Here is a 10,655-nt window from a genome sequence, read left to right on the forward strand (position 1 = left end):
CACTTCACTACTAAAAACTTTTCTCATTAATTTATTTGTTTAGTCAGTTTATAGCCCAATGGAAGCCCCCTCTGTCCTTTCCTCCCAGTCCCACTCTTCCCTCCCCTCTTCCCTCCCCTCTCCTCTTCTTCTCAGAGATGGGGAGGGCCTCCATGGGGTACCAACCCACCCTGGCACATCAAGTTACAATAGAATTAAGCATACCCTCTTGTACTGAGGCTAGACAAGGCATCCTAGCCATGGGAAAAGGATCCAAAGGCCACCAACAGAGGTCAGAGATAGCCCCTGCTCCAATTGTTAGGGGACCCATAGGATGACCAAGCTGAACATCTGCTATACGTGTGTAACGGGCCTAGGCCCAGCCCATGAATGATCTTTGGCTGGTGTTTCAGTCTCTGTGAGTCCCCATGGGCCCAGGTTAGTTGACTCTATTGGTCTTCTTGTGGTGTCCTTGACCCCTCCAGCTCCCTCAATCTTCCCACTCTTCCACAGAACTCCCTAATTTAGGCCTGTTGTTTGGCCATGGGTCTCTGCATCTGTTTCCATCACCTGCTGCGTGATACCTCCCTGAAGACAGTTATGTTAGACTCCTGTCTGCAAGCATACAAGAGTATCATTAATAGTGTCAGAATTGGCTTTCTCCCATGTGGTAGGTCTCAAGTTGGGCCAGTTATTGTTTGGCCATTCCCTCAATCTCTCCTGCATCTTTATCCCTACACTTCTTGTAGGCAGGACAAAGTTTGGATAGAAGGTTTTATGGGTAGGTTTGTGTCCCCCTCCCTCCACTGTCAATTCCATCTGGCTAAAGGAGGTGCTTACTTCAGGCTCCATTTCCCCAGCTGCTAGGAGTCCCAGGTAGTGTCACCACATAGACTCCCAGAAGTCTCCCCTTTCCCAGTGATTCCTCTTAATATTTCCATTCTCTCTCCCAGTAATCTCACCACCCTGCTCTCCCCACCATTATTCCTCTCCCCAATCCCATCTCCTACCCACTGCCTTCCCTTCGTCTACTTTAAGCAAACTCCCTCGGGCCCTACTTGTTACTTAGCTTCTTTGGGTCTGTGGATTGTAGCATGGTTATCCTTTACTTTAGGGTTAATATCTACTTAAGTGAGTACATGCCATGTGTGTCTTTCTGGGTCCAGGTTACCTCACTCAGGATGATCTTTTCTAGTTCCATCCATTTGCGTGATTGCATGATGTCTTTGTTTTTAATAGCTGAGTAATATTCCATTGTGTAAATGTACCACAGTTTCTTTATTCATTCTTCAGTTGAGGGACATCTAAGTTGTTTCCAGATTCTGGCCATTATAAGTAATGCTGCTATGAAAATAGTTGAGCAGATGTCCTTGTTGTGTGGTGGAGCATCTTTTGAGTATATGCCTAGAAATGATACCGCTACATCTTGAGGTAGCGCTATTCCCAATTTTCTGAAAAAGTGCCAGATAGAGTTCCAAAGTGGTTGTATAAATTTGCACTCCCATCAGCGATGGAGGAGTGTTTCCCCTTTCTCCACATCCTCATCAGCATGTGCTGTCACTTGAGGTTTTGATCTTAGCCATTCTGACAGGTGTAAGATGGAATCTCAAAGTCGTTTTGATTTGCATTTCCCTGATGACTAAGGATGTTAAGCATTTCTTTAAGTGCTTCTCAAGGCCAAACTTTTTTCTTGGCTCTTCTTTGATCTATTTTCACATGTTTTGCCTACTGCCCCAAGCTGTTAACACAGAAAACGAGCAATTATTTGCGGTTAGCCTTGGGTAGAGCTGGCATCTTCCACAAAGCTACTGTCGATGTAAGAAAAACTACCTTCCTCTCAAAGAGAACAAGAGATAGTTTATTATGCAGTCAAATGTCAGTGACTATGGCCTGGGAACATAGATCCAAGCTACTCCAGTACAATGTCCCAACATGGTAAGTTTTATAAAGCGTTCTAATAGCGGTTCAAAGAAATTAATTATCAAAGCACATTTAATGTACACCAGTAGAATCATCAAGCAGATAAGTCACAGTAAAGTTGAGAAATCTCTGTTTCAGGTCTCAGGGCTATCTGATGATATTCTTAGCTTTTGGGCTGGAGATACCAAGGGGTCTCATTTGTACTTGTACTCCAGCAGTATTTACCTAACAGTCACAAGGATAATAGGTCACATACAGAGCTAGGCAGCAGCTAGCTGTTTATCAGGCCAGAATAGCTCAGGATAATTTGACTTTGAACTTACAATATTCTAGCTCTCTACATATTACGTAAGTTCTAGTCAATTACCAGCCTCGCAGAAAGTTTAACACAGATGTGACTTTTTTAAAAATTATTTTTCTGGGAACTTCAGTTAACACTAGCCAAGGAGGACCAGGTAGAGAGATGATGCTGAGAGTGATCTACAGGTCTGGCTTAGTAATCTTGGGCACAGGTAGATTCTTGCATCAAAGAGAGGCCTGGACTTAGCAGGGTGGTGATGGCACTGGGATGGCAAACATCTGGGTTCAGAGTGGCACACACATATGGCTGTGGGGCTCAGATCAGAACAAGGGAACTGGACAGCATGAGGATCATGCACACAGCTTTCAAAGTCTGATGAGACCCCAGAGGTGGCTAGATCATAACATTCTGTTATCTGACCCCGGGGCTGAGTCTCTTTGATGGTTGTGATCTCATTTGGGATGTAACCTATTGATTTTGTCTGCAACAGTGATGTTAGGCAGAGTTTAAAGACCTCTGGCGGAATGGCAGAAATAATTCTTTTTTTCCCCCCTGATTGAAAGCCTTACTTAATATGAATTTCCTCCATCTGCACAGTGTGAGACCTTTTCTACAGAACACCATGAGAGGATTTCAGGCAACAGCTGCTCTGGACATAATGCTTAATGACTTTTGCCCCGTAATGTGAATTCATGGAAAGTATTGGAAGACCACACAGGCCAGAGTGTGCTCAGGAGCTAAAGCTCACCATCAATAGACAAATCTATAAAAATTCTTGGTGGAGATGCTTTGGATGGCTGCTGCTCACCTTTTCCCCAAGTAATGCTTCTTTCTTGTCCTCCCCCCCCCCCCAAGCTCATTTAATTAGATTAGGGAGAAAGTATCATTTGTTTTTCTGTTTGTTTTTTTTTTTCTTCAGAAAAATTTAAATCTCTCTTTTATCAGTGAAGCTTTGGTCCAGGTAAAGCAGGACCACATTGGGCCAGCTGAGAGCTTCCCTTCGGTGTCCATTTAAAGGGATGAGACTATGCCATAGGGATAGCCAGAAACATTCTGCATGCATGCTTGTTTTATACAGGCCTCTGCCTACGAGTTCTAATAAAACAGGAAAAATTGAAGTGTGGTCAGCTCCTTCCAAATGAGGCAAAAGCTTCAAATAAAAAGCAAAAGACACCACCAATAACACTGGCCACTCCTTGATGTAAACACATCGATATAAATGGGAACACATTGATGATCATGTTAAGCTGGTTTGAGTACCATGATCCTATGTCTTACTCCTTGGCAGCCATCTAATATATAAAAAGGACATAATATAAAGACATTTCTGGCTTGACAGGGACTCGGAACTCTTATCTCTTTTGTTTCCTAAACTGCTTGTCAAAGGGAGAAGAGAAGTTAGGTAAAACAGGAGTGTGGCCAGATGTGGTCTGATCTTTTCCTTCTGGATTAAAATCTGTACCTTAGAGTTGTTCTAAATAAAGTGACAGAGGTCCCAAAGAAGTGATTTTCATTTCTATTTCTAATTTAGAGGAGATTAGGTAGCTTCTACACCACCCTGTAATGACTCCCTTAAAATCACACCATTGTTTGTGCAGGCTGGGCTCTGTCCCGGGAACGCAGAAGGTATGCAGACACTGTGACTTGTCCTGCAATGGGGAGCAGATAATGGGACTTGGTGAACTTAGGAGAAAGGATGTCTCCAGGGTACATATCAAGTCACCCTGAAGCTGATGAATATTGGGCAAATCTTTCTGCCTGAGGTTCAGCAGGAGTTTATGCCGGGGGTCTCGGATGTCCACAGCACTGACATTGGCTAAGGAGGTAACACAAGCCTGAGCCATGTGCTACAGGAGGAAAAGGTTATCCTTTCTTCCCCTCACAATTGTCTGCCAAATGGGGAAAGAAAGGTTACCCCCAAAAAGAGAGGGTCACCTAGTGGGACTGTTTTCTTTGTGCAGTTAGACAAAAGCTGCTAGATAGAATTAATTTCAAGCTTTCTCTCTAATATCTAGTAAAGCAAAGACCTGGGAAGATAAAATTTAAATCTGGGAACCAATGAAACCCAGTACCATTCACATCTAAGTATGTTTATTTTTGACCTTCATGTGTAAGGTTATATATTTTATATTCACACTCTATTACTTACATTCTAAGGACTTTACTCTTTAACTTAGGAACTAATCTGGGTCATAAAACTTACAACACAAGAGTAAGAAAGATGACCCTAGTGTTAAACCTAGCTTGAAACTTTATATTTATAGGCGAGTGCATATAAATTCCTGCCATGCATGTTGATAATGTATGTGTAATACTTGTGAGTTTTTACTGGTAGAGAACTTGTGAAATATCTTCAAAAATTATTTGATAAGTTCCTTTGTGCATGATGATACTTGTAAGTTTTAGCTAGTAGAAAACTCTTGAAATATTTTTAAAAAATTATTTGATGAATTTCTTGCTTATAACATAAAGAAGAAATAATGTTCTCATATTAATAGGAAGTGTTCCTTTCTGGTTACAGAAGTGACATTGTAGCCTACCAGTTCCAAGACCGGTAGAGCCTGAGCTTGAGATTCAGAGTTTGCCCTAGAACGCACGAGCAAGCGTTTTCTGCTGTCTTGGAAACCTGTTCAATCAGTTCCACATCTCACTGATTTGGGGCCATCTCCTCTCTATGTCTATTGTCACTGTGGAAACTGTCATTTTCTTTCATTTGTCCTACTCTGGCTAGGGTCTGAAGGTCCACATCAGGTACACGTGCCATGTTGGGAGCCACTGGTTCCTCTCCCAGGAATTTACAACCAGAAAGAAAAGACTGATCTTAGTCTTGCTGTGTCTTTCACCCACACCATAAGAACAGAACAACAGATTATCCCTCGCTACATGGGATCAGCTGCAGAAGACACAGAAGATGTGGAGGGAGGCGCCTACAATTAGAAATGCAAGGAAGACCGAGAACACTGGAAGTTCGCCATGATTGGGTCCTGCCATCCTCGGTGGCACCATGATTGGGTCCTGCCATCCTCGGTGTCGCCATGATTGGGTCCTGCCATCCTCGGTGGCACCAGCCTCCTTTCGGTACTTCTCTGGGCCTCCCTTGTATGAGAAGAACACTGGAAGGTTCTTAACTGAACGGTAGGCGGATCTTCCTCCTTCCAGCACTCACAGACACGAGGGATGTAAAAACGTGGGATTCTGATCAAAGAGATGGACACTGAGGCGTCTCCAGGAAAACAGCTTTTAATTATGGCAGTCGACTCAACCGAACGCCTGTTAGAAAGAACGGTGAGCAGGGCTTTTGGTATGATCCTTGTGTCTTTGTCTCCCGTGCATGGAGACATATATAATTTGGCTGGCTATTCTGTAACTATAGGGTGGAATATTAACCTGAGAGGAGGAGGAAAAACAGATGGGAGGAGATATGTCATATTTACTTAAAGACACAGGTTATCCTGTGCAGCTCCTTATTTTCTTCCTAGATTCTTGGGGAGCCTTGCTACAGTACAGCTCCAGTTTAAGGGAACAGCAGTGTGGTGAATGAGACTCCATGAAAACCTGACTGTTGGTCTAATGGGGTATTTTATAGCAGTCTCCTTAGAACTGAAACATTCCCTCCAGGAGGGAGGGTGGGAGCTCACCACACCCAGTAGGTAATCAAAGATCACCCGTCTACACATGTTAACCAGACTTGAAGCTGGCAAGGTTCTTGAAGTCCCCTCTCTAGCTTTTTAGAAGCCACAGACTTCTCGGGAGGAGACCCCGACCAGCCCTGCTGCAGAGGAGAGATGATTGGACCTGTCCGGCTGCCTTCAAGTTGTGCAGAGAACTCCGGGGTTGCAGCTTTCAGGAGTCACCACCTAGACTAGGGTAGACTTTGGGTCTTGCAGCAGTTTTCAAGTTATCCTTCCTACAATAAGTAATCCTATACCCTTGCTTTCTCACAAACCACAGCAGCAAAACCTCTTAGGTCCATCAATTTGGGTTTTGGTGCAATTGTTACTTTGGTCTGTAGGGCCTCCCTTTCTAGCGTTGAGTAGCTGCGTGTGTGTGTGTGTGTGGGGGGGGTTGCGTTCCCATGAAAAGCTCCCCCACAGCGTGGTAGGTAGTGAGCACCGTGGTGAAAGGTCTATCATTTCGTGTTTGCTCTATTGACCCTCACTCACTGCCTGTTGATTCTCTCTCTTCTTTTCTTCAAAGCTTCTTTGGAGACTTTAAGTTTCGAGGCAAAAAGTGGTGAAAGTAGTTTCTCCACTCATGAGTCAGTGTTCCTGTGGTACAGCTGTTGCTTAATGGACGGTGTGGACACTGCTGTTTTACACATCTCGGATCGCCTCATAAAGAGTAATTTCTTCCCACGGGAACCACCTGACCTCGTCCTCACTTCACCCATGGCAGGTGAGGTTTGTGTAAGAGTATTGTAGACTGACGATGGCCAAACTCTGCCAAGACAGGGTAAGCAGCCACTCAATAGCCCCTGCCTCACAAATATGTCTGTCAGATATATTTGGCCAAAAGGCTGACGATGATGCTTCAACATTATAGAGAGTTTTGGGTGACTGTTCAGGCAGCAAACTGTCCTGTCATTTTTTTTTTTTCACTTTGGAAGCTGCTAACCAGCAGTCTCTATTTACTCAGGTAATTAATTTTATTCCTTCTCAAGTCTCCGATGGGGTTGAAGACCAGAAAGTTTAGTTTTACAATTAAGCTTAGTTGTTTAGGGGTTAAGATGTTTTCTAGGTCTAGATAGATGTTTTAAGTTGATAGAGATGAGCTACGAATCTCTATTGATTTACATTCAGAATTTTAGACTCAGCAAGATAGGAAAGATGTTTTCTCCAAGGCTGCCAAATACAAGTAGCCAAAACATTATGAATGTAACATTAATATAATTCCTGATTGTTTTGTGGTTCTTCTTGCCGTATGTAGTTTATTTTCTATATGTGTAATAATATAAATGTATATGTAAAAATATTAAAAAAATATCTTCCAAGCAACCAGAGAGAAATGAAACCTTACTGTTACTATAAAAGCTATTTATATGACAGTAAATTTCTGATCAGAAACCATGAAGTCATAAAAAGCATCATGATATTTTTCAAGAGCTAGGAGAAAGATTGTCAACTCAAAATTCCTTAAATAGAAAAAAATGCTATTTTTTGTAGTAATTAAAAGGGAACATTTCGTTAAAACAAACAAACAAACAAACAAACAAACAAGAGTACTGTAGACTGATAGTAGGATAGAGGCATGACCTAATAGGTATCAGCTGTAGCCAATGGTGGTGTGTGAGAATTTTGGGGAAAATTGCTTTTTTCAATAAGAACTAGGTATGCAGTAAACCTAGACCCCCTGTTCAGATGTAGCCAATGGACAGCTTATTCTCCACTACTGTGGGGAGAGCGGGACTGCCTCTGACATGAACTCTGGTGCCTGCAGTTTGATCACTTCCCCCTGGTTGGGAGGCCAGGTGGCACACAGAGGGAGGGAATGCAGGCTATCTGGATGAGACCTGATAGGCTGTAGGCCATGGTGGGGCAGGAGGTTCCCTTGTGTCAGAGGTCTAGGGGAGGGGAATAGGGCAGAAGAGAGAGGGAGGGTGGAAATTGGAAAATACAAACAAGTGGGCAGCAACCAGGATATAATCTGAATAAGTTATAGTAAATTAAAATTAAAAAAACCTAGGTTGGTCTAGATTTCTGGGGTTGACAGGTGAAATCTCATTGTAAAAGCCAAGAGTAAGGAAAGACACAGCTGAGAAATAAAGAGAAGCCAAGCTTTCAGACTTTTGCATCCAGCTGAGTCTGGAAATGTCCTCTACTGGATTTTGGCTGTGTGAATCAATAGATGTCTCTCATGACTAGGCCAGTTGAAGAGTTTTATTACTCTTTACTTCTTTGAAAGATTAATTTTCACTACTCAACTTGCTGTGATTTTCGGAGAAATCCATAAAATAGTTCCAATTGTCAGCATTTTCACTTGAGTGTTGCACATCCTCCATCCCCATCTGCTCCAGTGACCTTCAGTATCCCCGTGTTCCGCTGACTTGCTCACATCCTCATCCCTGGCTCAGCAACTGTGGGCGACAGAATGTGCTGCTCTACTGAAGCATGATGGTGCAGCTCCTGTGGGCCACTCTAATCCTACTCCCCTCCGTGTGTGAGCAGGTTAGCCTTCGAGCTTAACTGGAGTCTGTCTTCACAAGGCAAGTCTATACAAGGTGACATGGCCATGCAATCTGGGGCTCACATTTATCTAATGCCCCAACAAGGCAGATGTTTGTGCCTGAGCCTTATTCTGAGGAGGCTTTGTTGAAACTCAGAAAATGGTAAGTAGTCCTTTTCTAATCTTTAGGGAATGCAAATAGGTAACGAAGACTATTGATCCCTATCGCTAGGGCAGCCCCTCACTAGAAGAAAAAGGGCTATGCAGGGTGCTGCTCATAACACATGCCCATCTAAAAGAGACAGCTTATTAAGAAGTTAGGGTGTTTTCTATTGAAAGTGATTTTTTAGGCTGCTTTCACCAGAGGATGGAATATTTTAAACTTGACTGCAGTGGTGAAGGAAAGAGAACAGTATAAAAACTTACCTTGCGTTTCCAGGCAGAGTTGAATTATCTCACACTTTCATATGATTCTGAGCGGATTTACTTTTTTTCATATAGAAGTAAAAATTGTTGGAAGTCTCTCCTATGAAATTCAATCTTTTTGTTCTATTATGCATCGACGAAATAAATTTCGTGATCATTAGAATGACTGAAGTCTGGGTTCTCTTTAATGAATATTGCATTGCTACCTGTTGAGAGGAGGCAGATAGGAACCCAGTTTTTACTCCTAGTGGTGTTTTCATCAGGGGTTCCAGGTCAGGGCCTATGGGCCTGCTTGATATTAGAGAAGAGGTGCTTCACCAGCAAAATACAGCGTCAGACATAATGTAGTCAAGAAATGGCTTTAGATCCAAGTAGGCATGCTCAGGGGAAATATATGGGGTGATTTTCTAAAAACAGGAACGACCATGGCTTTAATTAGTCGACAAAACAGTACTGGTGGGATAGGATGCTCTGCCTCCTCACCTAGTCCCTACATGCCCCAATGTGGTACTTAGTTACTATCTCTGTCTTCTCAGTTGCTTTCCTCCCATATTTCCCATTTCAGTGAATGCCAGTGCTTCCCTACCAACTACTTACATCAGAAGCCCTGTATTTTCTTTTGGTTCCAACTTTCTTATCTTTAACTATAATCATTTACACTTTCTTGCCTGGATTTACCCAACGTTCCTGGAACCCATCCTTTGCCTACTGTGACTTTTGCTATTTTAATAGTTGAAAGAGTTAGCCAGAGAAAACTTTTATAGTTTTGTATACTGGCTAAGGGTTTTTATTTTACTCATTTTATTGCATAGCAGCACAGAGTCATTATTAAAAAAACTCAAGAGCATATATACAAGAAAGCTATAAAGAATAGTTATAACCTCACCTACATTTCAGTTTCTTATTAAAAAGGAATTAGAAATGAGAGCATAAAAAGCCAATGAAATTGCTTCAAGCTATATGATGCTTTACAAAAACATTCCATGGTATGCCAAAATTAAAAATACTGGAGATATTTATTTTCCAACAAAGACTTATTCCAGTAATTGTTGAATACTTCTTTACAGAGGAGTTCATCTATTGGAAGGCTTTAGTCCATACATGCTGAATTGAAAAGCAAATCATGAAAATGCCATTGAACTTCACTGTGTGATAGAAAAATGTACTTGATGATCCCTGGTGTCAATAAACTCTATCTCAGTGGGCTAAGAACCGTGTTTACCTTCCGTGGGGTTCTAGAAAAATGGAACCTCATATTAGGTAGGTCCAAATATTTAAAAATTTTAAATAACTTACAATGGTCAAATAAAACGTAATATCTTCATGTCTTGGCAAATAAGTACATCTCCATCATAACTTTGAAGTTCAGTTTTGAATTTAGAATGCTTGAATTCCTTAAATGATTGCTCTAAAATTTGATGGTCCTATGGAAACCTTCTCATCACTTATCTCTTCACAGCATCTGAATCTGGAACCCTGAGATTCCTCATGCTTGGGAGTGGGCACCATAGTGATGAGCAACATATAATGATGGGCAAAACAGATGTTCACTGTGACAAAATGAAGCTGTCCCCCTGTCATCTTCACTTTGGTTGAATATATACTATATATTAATAAACAGGAATCTATCTTGTTAATCTCTCTTTCTGAAACAAACCTTGATTTTTGACCAGCTCATACCTGATTCCCCATTCAAACTTAAATTATTTCATTTTTCTCTAGGAGAATTTTTTTTCTTTTTAAGTTAATTAATTATTTTATTCACTTTACATCTAGAGTGTAACCCCCCACCCTCCTCTCCCAGTCCTCCCTCCTCCCTCCCATATTCCTTGGAAAAGGGAAGCCCAACTCTAGCTCCTCAAGTTGC

The 10,655-nt window shown here is 41.9% G+C and overlaps 1 long non-coding RNA gene across 1 annotated transcript; it reads left to right on the forward strand.

Annotated features, from left to right (window-relative positions):
* Nucleotides 1-5,228: 5,228 nt before the first annotated feature.
* On the forward strand, nucleotides 5,229-10,439 carry LOC311578343. Its single transcript, XR_014772850.1, has 4 exons — nucleotides 5,229-5,485; nucleotides 6,398-6,595; nucleotides 9,856-10,048; nucleotides 10,248-10,439. It is a non-coding gene; the product is annotated as an uncharacterized lncRNA (long non-coding RNA).
* The last annotated feature ends 216 nt before the right edge of the window (nucleotides 10,440-10,655 follow it).

The sequence above is a fragment of the Acomys minous genome (assembly GCF_964271855.1).
Source record: "Acomys minous genome assembly, chromosome: 12".
NCBI lineage: Eukaryota > Metazoa > Chordata > Mammalia > Rodentia > Muridae > Acomys > Acomys minous.